Source organism: Herpailurus yagouaroundi, unplaced genomic scaffold, assembly GCF_014898765.1.
Source record: "Herpailurus yagouaroundi ecotype Mexico unplaced genomic scaffold, PumYag 28, whole genome shotgun sequence".
Taxonomy (NCBI): Eukaryota; Metazoa; Chordata; class Mammalia; order Carnivora; family Felidae; genus Herpailurus; species Herpailurus yagouaroundi.
This window is the reverse complement of record NW_024412376.1, coordinates 128,545,547-128,558,744: the sequence shown is the minus strand read 5'-3', so window position 1 is coordinate 128,558,744 and position 13,198 is coordinate 128,545,547. Positions and strand designations below refer to the sequence as shown.

Here is a 13,198-nt window from a genome sequence, read left to right as displayed (position 1 = left end):
AACTGCCAAGCGCTTCAAGTCTGGATAAACGGCCGGGGTGGGACTGTAAAAGCTCTGGACCACCGGGGCCCGGGCCCTCTGCGCGCTGGCAGCTCGGTGCTACAGCTGAGGCCGGGAAGCCAGCCTCCGCCACGCCACGCCACGCCACGCCCCCCTGCGTCACGGGAGGCGGGGCTGCCGGCGATTGGCTGTTCGCGGAAGCTCTGCTGCTCGGGAGCCAGGCCAGGAGGGCTGGAGGAGCAAGGGGAGGAGGAGGAGGAGGAGGAGGAGGAGGTCGCGGCTTTGGCTCAGCCTTCAGCCGAGCGGTTTGCGGGCTGTCTTCTGAGAAGTGGTTTTTTTTGTTTGCTTTCTTGTTTTTTGTTTCCCCAAAAAGCAAATGGCTGGCAGAGACGCATAACCCGCCTCCACTCTTCGGATTTGTGTTGGGTTTTCTCTTGCACCTTGAGAGTCGTGATCGTCATGCTGTGATGTGTGCGGATGGAGGAATTGGTAAGGGTGAACGTGCGAACTCCTAGGTCTGTTTCCTTGACTTCTGTTTCACTTCTCACCCTGCTCCCCCTTCCCTTCCCCTCTTCCTCTCCCGCTTCCCCAATAATTGCTTTCAGGTTTGATGCAGTGCCTCAAAACTAGACTTTAGGTCTGTTGTTGAACTTAAAAAACAAAACAAAACCAAAACGGAGAGACCCCGTTTTCAGTTACTTGATTTTGATTGCAAAAGAGGAATTATTTTATCTATTCTGAATGCTGGGTTTTGTGATAAGGTAAATTATGCGCACACACACTTGTCATCTCATTGTGAAATCCAGCAGTCTAAAGGCAATTTTGGCTTTGTATCAAGGGTAAGGAAGACAATGGGGGTTGAAGTTGTAACCCAGTAGAAAAGCCGGGTTTATTCCTTAGGAAGGTGTTGTGTTGGAGTTTGCTCAGAAATGGTTTTAAAGGAGCGCTGCAGAAAAGCTCGCGTTCGTCCCCGCACACATTAACTTTGCAGAACTTAATGGTTTGAGGCATCCTTCCTCTTACGTTTTAAAACATAGTCATACTTTCCTATGTACAGCAGAGAGACATCAACTTGGTTAATGAAACCCTCCAGTTTGGAGAGTCAAGCCTTTCTGCTTTTAAAGGATATATTTAAACTATTCTTAATCATAAGGGCATGCTAACTCAGGTGTTTAGAATGTTATCTCAATAACACCACAAAGTTTCTTGTTGCTTCTTTTCATGCTAGTTCTTTGCAAGGAGAAACAGTTCTGTAGTCTGAGAGCAAGCTTCTGAGTCTCATCAGCTCTAGAAGATTGATCCACAAGAATGGGGGCTCTTTGTCTACCAACTGATTGCTGTACTAGAAAAGTAACTATAGAGGAGAGAGTAATTTTTATATTGGGTTAGGTCAAATATCTGAAGAGTGCCATCATAAAAAAAAATCTTTGGCTTAAGAACAGGTGCGTGACATATGATCGTTGTAACACTGTAAACTCCTTCAGTGCCCCAGTGTGAGTCCTCACTCCACTCTACCCCAAGGGGTAATGTCTGCTCCTTCTGGACTCTCTTCTGTTCTCATTACAAATACATATTACATACTTATATTGGGATGATTTGTTTTTATGAAAATGTGGTCATACTACATATATTGAAAAGCAAATTGGCAACATGCAAAAAGTTTTAGGGAGTTAAAAAAATAACACTAGCTGCTAATTTTTTAAATAGTTATTTATTTGATAGAGAGAAAAAAAACACGAGTGGGGGAGGGGCAAAGAGAGGGGGAGACAGAGAAATTGGAAGCAAGCTCCCCACTGTCAGCTCAGAGCCCAAAGCGAGGCTTGAACTCACCACGATGAGATCATGACCTGAACCAAAGTTGGAGGCTTAGCGGACTGAGCCACCAAGGTGCCCCAGCACTAGCTGCTAATTTAACATTTGTTAAATTGTATACATACATGGATAATCTACGCAGTCTAAAACCTGATTTCAGGAATGCTTGACCTTTGGATGGCAAGAATCAAATACTTTTTTAATACAATTACTTAATGATTAAATAGAAATTGAATAGGATATTGTTTATTTTGATGTCTGTAAAACGAAGGAAATGACTTATTGGCTAGACAAATAAACTTGTTAGAATCTATTTTTAAATTAAGAGGTCAAGAATGTTCACATACTGAAGGCTTCAGTACATGTCTCAGTTGTTGTCTGATCTAATTAGACATAGCCTTTTTGATGAAGGAAAATCAAAGAAAATGCTACAAGCAAAATCGCTTGGGAATACCCCAAACCCAATGCAACGGTGAAGATACATTGAATAGTTTGTGCTTGCGAGAAGGAGAATCTGTGGATCAACTCTTGGAACAATAGTGTGTGTGCTGTCTCTATTCCTGGTCGTAGTTATAGCAGCTGAACAGCTTTCCTTATCACTTAAGAAGAGGTTTGATGTGAATGTACTCTCTTAAAGACGTTATTCCCTTCTTATTACCTTAGATGGATTTCTTTCACTTCAGAAATCATCTTAGCCATAGAAACGACACTTTTCATGGAGCTAGTGCCACCATTAGAGTAAGAAGTAACAGTGACACTAGTTTTGTTAAAGAGTTGTGGCCTTCATGGAATCTTCTTCTGTGCTTCTAAATGAAGGGTATGTTCATGCAATGATATAAGCTGATAAAATGAGAGTATGTATTAAAACCTGTAAATCCTTTCAGGCTTTGACTCAGTAATACTGGGTCTAGAAATATATACCAAGGTAATCCTCTGAATTTTATATGAAGATTTATAAATATGCTAATTACAGTGAACATGAATGTAATACGAAAAAGAAGAATAAAGCCTGCAATAGCAAAATACCTAAATTATTGTACTATATATCTATATTGATGCAATTCAGTTTCTAAAATAGTTTTGAAAAAAATTTCATTACTTAGAAAGTATTCTAAAAAGATAAAATATCACTTACTCACATATTCAGCTCTTACTATATATTAGGCATTGTTCTAAATTAAACATTGAACAAGACTGTTGTACTTCCTGTTTGTATACAAGTTCCTGTTTGTATCAATGGATGTATTCACTGACATACATGAAAAAAAATTGGATTTCTAGGTGGTAGAGTTGTGGCTCTTTGAAAATATTCTTCTTCACATTCCCAAATCTTCTATAGCTACTATTATTTTAATAATCACAAAAATACTGTTTTGAAAAATGTTGCCAAGAGATACCAAAACCGAAATTAAAACTCTGAGGTCTATATTTTATATACTAGTAAACCCTTTTCAAAGGATATTATAAACTGCAGTGAGACATAAATGAACACCCACGTGAAAAATTATGCCCAATGAAAAATAGACATAAATGGACTTTTTTAAGGTCAGGAGGAGAGGGATGTTTACTAAGTTAGCACACTTTCACACATCACATCAGTAAACTTGGAAAGCAAATTAAAATGTGTGAAGTTGTTGGGAAGGAAGACTTTTTAATGATATGGAAATATGTTTAGGGTAGGAGGAATGAAAAGTTACAGAATCTTACTTTTGAAAAAATCCAGTTTAATGCACAGAAACTACTTTATTGGTGGAGAGTAAACCAAATGGTGATGTTACTTATGTTTGGATGATGGGATTATGGGTGATTTCTGTTTTTCTCATGGTATTCATCTGTAGTTTCTAAAATTTCTACAGTAAATATATTTTGGTTATCAGGGGGAAAATTGCTATCCTAATAAATCAGTCTGTTCTAAAATGAAGAGTACATGGATGATATTCTCTTTGTTTTCTTTCACAAAGCCTAATAGTCTCAGGGTGTAATTCCGTGTCAAGTGTCATTGTTTCCGGATTATATTTGATGGTGAGAACATGTGAAATTAAAGGGAAATCTCAAGATAAAACTTATTCTAGTCACATTCACTCTAGTGCCCCCAGCTGTTTTCTGAAATAATAAGCGGTGTTGGACTGATGAAAGCTTTATTCCTATTCATGTCCGGTTGATCACATCTTCTTGGGGCCCAAGCTACTAGGCCTTAATTAAACACTTCTTAATTTCGTTTCCTAAAATCTATTCATTTCATTCAAGGCCTTTCTGAATGAGGAAGAGGAGTACATGTCTATATTTCTGTCAGCAACACAAATTTATAAAATTTCAACTCTGTATGTAGGAAAGGTAATAAAAAAATCATAATAGCTTAGTTATGAGAAAGAAGGTCAAAATCAGTTTTAAATTATCCAAAAATTTGGTGAAGTCTTTTTCTTTAAGGTATAGTTTTTATAACTAGCACTATTTAAAAACATTGTCATTTCCCTTACAGGCTATAATGATACACTGAAGGTTATTGTTAAAAATCTTAATTTATAATATCTTTTCTTCACTGAAGTCTTTCCAAGACAGGTGTTCTCATATATTCTCTCTACTTACCTGTGATGCCCTTCAGCTAACAAATCAACATTTCTACCTTGTCAGGTTAGAAAAATGCCTGATTCTGATCTATTATTATACTTAAAAAATTTTTTTTAAATGTTTATTTTTGAGAGACAGAGAGAGAGAGACAGAGTGCGGGAGGGAGACACACACAGAATCCAAAGCAGGCTCCAGCCTCTGAGCTGTCAGCACAGAGCCCGATGTGGGGCTCAAACCCATGAACCATGAAGTCATGACCTAAGCTGAAGTCTGATGATGCTCAACCAACTGAGCCACCCAGGTGCCCCTGAACTATTATTATACTTTTAAGATTCCTAAACCAAGGACCTAGAGAAAAGTGAAATGTTTTCAGTAGGGCAGTGGTATTTTTTTTTTTAATTTTTTTTTTAATGTTTATTTCTGAGACAGAGAGAGACAGAGCATGAGTGAGGGAAGGGCAGAGAGAGAGGGAGACACAGAATCAGAAGCAGGCTGCAGGCTCTGAGCTGTCAGCACAGAGCCCGACGCGGGGCTCGAACTCACAAACCATGAGATCATGACCTGAGCCGAAGTTGGTCTCTCAACCGGCTGAGCCACCCAGGCACCCCAAGGGCGGTGGTATTTTAAAAAACAATTCTTACTCAGAGTCCTAAGCTGTCTTTCCTCTCTCAAATTGTAACATTTCATTTGAGCTAAGTAATGCAAAAGAGAGTGTATTGTGGTCCCCAGTGCCCAATTAGTCACATTTTTTGCCTGCTTGATTTGGGTCATGGTCCAGATGGATGGGGTGATGGTAGGAATGTGTGGACAGAGTATGTCCTGTTAAGGAAGCAGTGTTGGTAACAGGCAGAGGACAGGAGGTATAGTGGGGAATATGAGCGTGGTTTCTGCCAGGTTGTTGGGGTGTCTTCGCCAGCCATTGGTGCTGCTGATGTCACGAATGTGCACTCTGAGATGCCTCTGGAAATCTCTAGTAATCCCACTCCTTGTTAGGTTACTAGTCAACTGTGTTCGGAAGTACATTTTTTTCCTTTTTTCAGTCTAGCCTCCCTGCCTTTTCTCCCCCATTCCAATGTGCTTTCAACTTCTTGCAAAGAAATCCTTTAAATGTCCATATTGTATCACATCCTCTTTTTTTTTTATTTTATTTTTAATTTTTTTAAATTTACATCTAAATTAGTTAGCATATAGTGCAACACTGATTTCAGGAGTAGATTCCTTAGTGCCCCTTACCCATTTAGCCCATCCCTCCTCCCACAACCCCTCCAGTAACCCTCAGTTTGTTCTCCATACTTGAGTCTCTTCTGTTTTGCCCCCCCTCCCTGTTTTTATATTATTTTTGTTTCCCTTCCCTTATGTTAATCTGTTTTGTCTCTTAAAGTCCTCATATGAGTGAAGTCATATGGTTTTTGTCTTTCTCTGACTAATTTCACTTAGCATAATACCCTCCAGTTCCATCATGTAGTTGCAAATAGCAAGATTTCTTCTTTTTGATTGCCGAGTAATACTCCATTGTATATATATACCACATCTTCTTTATCCATTCATCCATTGATGGACATTTGGGCTCTTTCCATTGGGCTCTTGTTGATAGTGCTGCTATAAACATGGGGGTGCATGTGTCCCTTTGAAACAGCACACCTGTATCCCTTGGATAAATGCCTAGTAGTGCAATTGCTGGGTCATAGGGTAGTTCTATTTTTAGTTTTTTGAGGAACCTCCATACTGTTTTCCAGAGTGGCTGCACCAGCTTGCATTCCCATCATATATCCTCTTCATATCTTCGATGATTTCCCATTTCCTTCAAAATAAGTATAAATTTTTCATCTTAGTAAGTATGGACTTACATGGTCCTAACCTAGATTTTCATCTTTATTTGCCCTCACTCCTTAATGTGTACTTGAAACTCCAGCCATATTGAACTACTCACTGTTACTTAAATGAACACAGGGCTTTTCAGTCTCCTAGCCTTCATTCATAATATTTCTAAAATCTACAGATCTCTCCTGTCATTTCCCAGAGTTCATTTAATGTGCCCTCTCTTCCCAGAACTCTACCCTCCACTCCCTTTCTGTCTTCCAGCCTCATGTCATGTCCTCTCCTAGGACTTTCTGTTTTCTAAATTTATATACTGTATGATTACACTAATGTTACCTTTTTGTTGTTGTTGTTGAATAGAGTATGTTGTCCTGCTCTGGGCACTTTTATTCATTCTCAAAGTACCCAGCACTGTGCCTAAGACAAGGTAAAATAAAGGAACACTAGAAGGTAAGCTCCTAGGAAGCAGAGATTTTTGTCTTTTGTTCCCTGATTTATTTCTGCTATCTGTAACATTGTTTGGCATATACTCGAAGCTCAGCAAACATTAGTTGAAAGAATGAAGTTATTCAGTATGTTAGACATAGTGCATTATTTAATAAACCTCTTTACAAAACTCTGTGAGGTAGGTGATGATTATTTCTACTTTACATATGTGGAAACTGAGACTCAGGAGCTAAGAGCTTGTGCTAAGTGGCAGACTGTCAATCTGAGCATCAGTGACACTTGAACTTGTTAGAGCTTGTGTTTTTCTACTAGCTGCAGATTGTTGCTGCACTTATTGCTGGTTTGAAAACAGCTAATTATATCATCACTTCTTGTTCAAGATGAATGTGTTTTATTTTTTATTTTTTATTTTTTTTCAACGTTTATTTATTTTTGGGACAGAGAGAGACAGAGCATGAACGGGGGAGGGGCAGAGAGAGAGGGAGACACAGAATCGGAAACAGGCTCCAGGCTCCGAGCCATCAGCCCAGAGCCCGACGCGGGGCTCGAACTCACGGACCGCGAGATCGTGACCTGGCTGAAGTCGGACACTTAACCGACTGTGCCACCCAGGCGCCCCAAGATGAATGTGTTTTAAAGGGTCAGTAGCATTGTGTTGATTGTTGGAGTTGACCATTTATTATGAATTCATTTTATAATCCCATTGAATATCATTAATTTCTTTTCAATACCGTTTACAGCTTTCATCTGTCCTTTATTGGTGTTTATATGCTGTACCTTGTAATATAGGCATAAATGACAATTTATTGTATTAAGTTTATTTTTCTGAAATGTTTGAGAGAGACAGAACTGAGCAGGGGAGGGGCAGAGAGAGAGAGAGAGAGAGAAGGAGAGAGACAGAATCCCAAGCAGGCTCCCCGCTGCCAGCACAGTCTTATGTGGGGCTCGATCCTATGAACCGTGAGATCAGCCAACACCAAGAGCAGGATGCCCAGCCAACTGAGCCACCCAGGTACCCCAAAGACAATTTAAATATACATGTCAAGACAATTAAAATTCAGGTATACCACACTTTATTGTACTTGAACTTATCATGCTTCTCAGATGCTGAATTTTTTACAAATGGAAGGTTTATGGCAGTCCTGTGTTGAACAAGTCTGTCAGTGCCATTTTTTAATAGCATTTGCTCATTTCATGTCTCTGTGTCACATTTTATTTTTTTTTTAATATTTTTTTCAATGTTTATTTATTTTTGGAACAGAGAGAGACAGAGTATGAATGGGGGAGGGGCAGAGAGAGAGGGAGACACAGAATCGGAAACAGGCTCCAGGCTCTGAGCCATCAGCCCAGAGCCCGACGCGGGGCTCGAACTCACGGACCGGGAGATCGTGACCTGGCTGAAGTCGGACGCTTAACCGACTGCGCCACCCAGGCGCCCCTCTGTGTCACATTTTAGTAATTCTTGCCATATTTAAAACTTTTTCATTATTATAATATTTCATTACTATTGTATTTGTTATGACGATCAGTGATCAGTAGTTTCTGGAGATGGAATCTACTCCTGGTGAAGATGCTGTGAAGATAATTGAAATGACAACAAAGGATTTAGAATATTACATACACTTAGTTGATAAAGCAGTGGCAGAGTTTGAGAGGATTGATTCTAATTTTGAAAGAAGCCCTTCTTTGGGCAAAATGTTGACAAATAGCATTGCGTGCTACAGAGAAACATTTGTGAAAGGAAGAGTCAGTCGATACAGCAAATGTCATTGTTATATTAAGAAATTGCCACAGCCACTTTAACCTTCAGCCACTACTGCCCTGATCAGTCAGCAGCCATCAACATTGAGGCAAGACCCTCGACCAGCAAAAAGATGACAGCTTGGCTGGAAACTCAGATAATGGTTAGCATAATTTTAGCAATAAATCAGTTTTTAATTAAGACAGGCATTAAGGTATGTACATTGTTTATTTAAGGTATTTACATTCTCTTTGAGACATAATGCTATTTTGTACTTAATGGACTACAGTGTAATAAAAACGTAACTTTTGAATACACTGAGAAATCAAAAAATTCATTGGCTTACTGTACTGTAGTGTGTGGAACCAAACTGGAATATCTCCAAGGTATACCTGTAGTTGATGTATGTGATCTGTGCGTTCATTACATTAAGTCATGTGCGGAAGTCATTTTTAGCCATTGTAAACTAATACTTCTCTGAAATACTTGTAACATATTTTAAGTCACCCAGCACTTCCAGGAGTGAATCTTTAAATAGTTTTTAGAAATTAATTAAATCTCATCCATTATACTGAAATCTCCTTTCTACAGTTCAGCTAAAGAAATGCCTGTCTTCATATATCCAGTGATACCATATACTTTTAAAGAAAACTATGACTTAAAGTTTTAGTCTTTTTTTAAAAAAAAAGTTTATTTATTTTGAGAGAGGAGCGGGAGAGGGGGAGAGAGGGAGAGGAGAGAATCCCAAGCAGGATTCATGCTGCCAGCATAGGGCCCCATGTGGGGCTCAATCCTACAAGCTGTGAGATCATGACCTGACTCAAAATCAAGAGTCAGATGCCCAATGAACTGAGCCACCCAGTCACCCCCAAATTTTAGTCTTTGATGTGTTTATTTAGTTTGTATTTATAACTCAAGTTAATAATCTGCAAAAAACCTTTGGAAAACAATTTAATGTAGTCAATTAACTTAACCTTGAGTTTTATAAGTATATACCATCTTTCAGAGTTAAATTCTTTCCATTTTAGCTACAAATAACTCCCTTCCCTATCCATTAATTTTTTTTCTCTTATTCCTCATTCTTTTATTTTCTTTGCCTTGATAAAAGTTTCTGTGGTTACACATCCAGAAAATATTCCATTTCTTGTGTATAAAAGAGTAGTTTCGCTAATTATTTGAACGACAGTAACATATACACTATTGGGCTAGAAATGATTATTTGCATAAAAATATTTAGTCATAATGAATCTATGGAGAAAATATATTTATAAATTATAAATAAGTTTTTCCAGAGCAGATTTGAGCTGCCTAGATCAATGATTTCAGATTCTGGTACCCAGAATTGGCATCACTTAAACTTGTTAGAAATACGAATTCTCAGGCTCCACCGCAAACCTTTTGAATCTGAAACTGGAGAGTGTGTGTGTGTGTGTGTGTGTGCGTGCGTGTGCGCGCGTGCGCATGCATGCGTGTGCATGTGCGTGCGCAGGGGATGAAGCCATGTTTTCACAAATTTCAGGTGATTCTGATCTGTGATAGTTTGAGAATACAGGCTTAGGGTAAGATCCTTAATGAGCAGGCCATAGTCACTGGGTTTTGGTGGACAGGTGCCTGGTCTAGTTTAAAAGGTCTCTGAAAAAGACAATTCCATGGACTCCTGTGTGCCATTTCAAATACTTGTGTGCTACTTGTGAGCTAGCTTCAAAAGATATAATTAAACATTTTTGTGTTTCATAAGACAAAAAGAGGGGGACATTTTTCTCATCCTTTGATCTTGGGTATATTTTTGGAGGATGATTAAAGAGAGCAAATATGAATCCTAATGACTCTCAGTAGGGAGTTTGTGCCTAGGGAATCAAGATTTCTTACCAGAGGTCCTGAGTGTCTTTGTGGAGGTGAGGAATGATATAGGTACCTACTTTGATCATTAAAGTTGTAATTAATTAATTATATATAGAGTCTCCACATAAAAGTATTTTCATAGTGCATCTTTACAGGCTGTATTCTTTTATTTTTTATTTTTTTTACGTTTATATATTTTGAGAGCGAGAGCAAGCCTGGGGAGGGGTGGGGTAGAGAGAGAGGCAGAGAATCCCAAGTAGGCTCCATGCCATCAGCACATACCCCGATGTGGGGCTTGAACCCACAAATCATGAGATGATGACCTGAGCCAAAACCAAGACTTGGACGCTCAACCGACTGAGCCACCAGGCACCCCATCCCTGATCTTAAATGTAGAAGCAAAACATTAACTTACTTGTATGCTTTTCTCTACCATAAGCATTTGGCTTTGTGATTAAAGTTGGGACATGTTTTGTGGGATTAGTTTTAGAATAGTTTTTCACTGAAATGAAGATATATTTTCTAATGATAAAGTGAGTATATATTTTCATGGATATAGACAGTTACAAAACATATTTAAAAGTTATCTATTAATATACTACCTCAAAATAACCAGTGTTTATGTTTTAAAAATATTTTATTCCAAATTTATGTATATAAAGAGTGTGTGTGTGTGTGTATATATATATATATATATATATATTCATTCCACTTGAGTTCATAGTGATATACAGGTATAAGTAATGGATTAAAACCTTATAAACTTATAAAACCTTATAAACTTCAAAAATTCATTTGAATATTTTTTAAATATTATATTTCCATTTAGATACACCACAATTTAACAATTTCTCTTTTTCTCGGCATTTGATTTAGTGCCCTTTCCAGTGCTGAGTTGATCATCTTTCTACTCAGGGCCGAGGACGATGAGCATTTTAAGGCGTATTACCTCTTGGCTCCAGAGAAGTGAAAAAGCGGGCTAGATTACCCCAGAACTGTATGAAAGCTTGCTTTCATTGAGCATTATGAATAAAGAAATTCTTTGCTACATTCAGTGCAAAAAATACCCTGTTTTAATTGCTTTTTTAAGGTTACTGGTGACGTTGGAAATACTTTTTTCCTATGTACTTGCAGTTTTTCAGTGTCTACATGTTTGTTCATGCCCTTCTAGCAAATATTTAAACCAGAAGTGAATAATTTTTTATATTGCTTTTATAAAATACCAAAGTAAAAAGTAGGCCATTGTGAGTGCTAATAGGAAAATTTCATTTTCATTTCGATGAAAATAAGGCAGAGCTCACAAATTAGCTGTGAAAATTTTAAGGTAGATACAAATGTGAATAAATCTTAGTAATTTTAAACATAGGGTAAACACACTATCATAACAAAATTTTAGCAGGCATAAAATCTTGTAGTCAAACTATGACTTAAATAACTTACGACATATTTATAAGTGTGCAATTTAGGAATTAATAAAAACCTACCTATATATGAATGAGTAATTAAACGGTAGTGGAGAGGATGGCTGGATTATTTTATGTGAGTGCCACTAACTTGATGTATAATAATGGGTGAGTCAGTGTCTCTGAACCTCAGTTTTCTTGTGTATGAAGTATTTAGTTGGATATTTCAGATCTTTTCTAGCTTTAAATTATGAATTTTTTAAGTTGCTAAGTCTTATCACCTTTAAATGCTTTTCCTACTTGGTGAAATGTTGCCATCAAATGATTAATAAGTGCTCCATAATAGTAAGAATAGCTGCCACTTACTGATCTATTCTATGCCAGCTACCTTGCATATATTTTCATTAACTCCTCACAATAAACCTAAGGACCTAAAGAGTACTTATTAATTTCCTGATGGGGAAACTGAAGATTATACAAAGTCCTACTAGGATTGAGTGATTAGGGCCAGGATTTGACCCCATGATTGCCTGAAAAGCTCTTTTTTCCACTCTGCTACTTTCCTCTCTCTTGAACAAATGTGATGGCTTGCTCTAGACGTGTATTCAGCAGTAGCATTATTGGCATTTTAGGCCAATAATTCTTTGTTGTAGTAGGGGCTGTCCTGTGATTATAATGGCATCCACGGCACCTATCCATTAGCACCCCTTCAGTTGTGACAACCGAAAATGCTTCCCGATACTGCAAATGTCCCCTGGGGAGGCAAAATTGTTCCTAGTTGAGAACCCCTAGTTTAATGCAACCTAAGTCATCAATAGGACAAATATAATTATCTCAAGCAGAGGTAAGTGGCTTTAGGTCGTCTTGGATTACAGAAGACAAGGTACAATAGACCAAGTAGGATCCCATCATTCAGTAATACTTAACTGCACACTTATTGATTGCTTGACCTTTATCTTCTTGAGACTTTTCTTCTTTGGAGAGCACTCATTTCTGGGATGCATAGTATATGACCATGAACTTATTAGATATTAGTTAATTTATTTAAAATATTTATTTAAAATACTTATTTAATTTATTTAAAAATATTCATTGGGGCGCCTGGGCGTCTGACTTTGTCTCAAGTCATGATCTCATGGTCCATAGGTTCGAGCCCCGCATCAGGCTCTGTGCTGACAGCTTGGAGCCTGGAGCCTGCTTCGGATTCTGTGTCTCCCTCTCTTTCTGCCCCTCCCCTGCTCATGCTCTGTCTCTCTCTGTCACAAAAATAAATAAACATTAACAATTTTTTTTTTAATATTCATTGAGTACTTGTCATGTGGTAGGCATTGTCTGGTTATTGGTTCAAACTGTAAATAGGATGGTCTTAATGGGGAAGCAGCTATTAAATAATTACAGTTCATTCCTCTCTTTCTTACTAACAGTCTTTTACAGCATGTATTTAGAATCACAATCCAGTGTGTTTATTAGGTTTTACACACACAGCTTGTCACATAGAGCTGGAATTTGTTGTCCTTTGTGTGATGAATAAAGATGCCATGCCATGAAATTTGTGTTCTGCTGTTTA

The 13,198-nt window shown here is 38.0% G+C and overlaps 1 protein-coding gene across 4 annotated transcripts in view; it reads left to right on the top strand.

Moving 5' to 3' along the window:
- The first annotated feature begins 239 nt into the window (after positions 1 to 239).
- Positions 240 to 13,198, top strand: part of ATP10D (ATPase phospholipid transporting 10D (putative)) — a 111,485-nt gene continuing 98,526 nt past the window's right edge. For 3 of the 4 annotated variants that reach the window (XM_040484402.1, XM_040484398.1, XM_040484389.1), the window contains exon 1: positions 242 to 489. The gene's annotated coding sequence lies outside the window, so the exon portion shown is untranslated. Of the gene's footprint in view, positions 490 to 13,198 lie in introns of all 4 variants that reach the window. The other variant, XM_040484416.1, reaches the window with a different exon arrangement.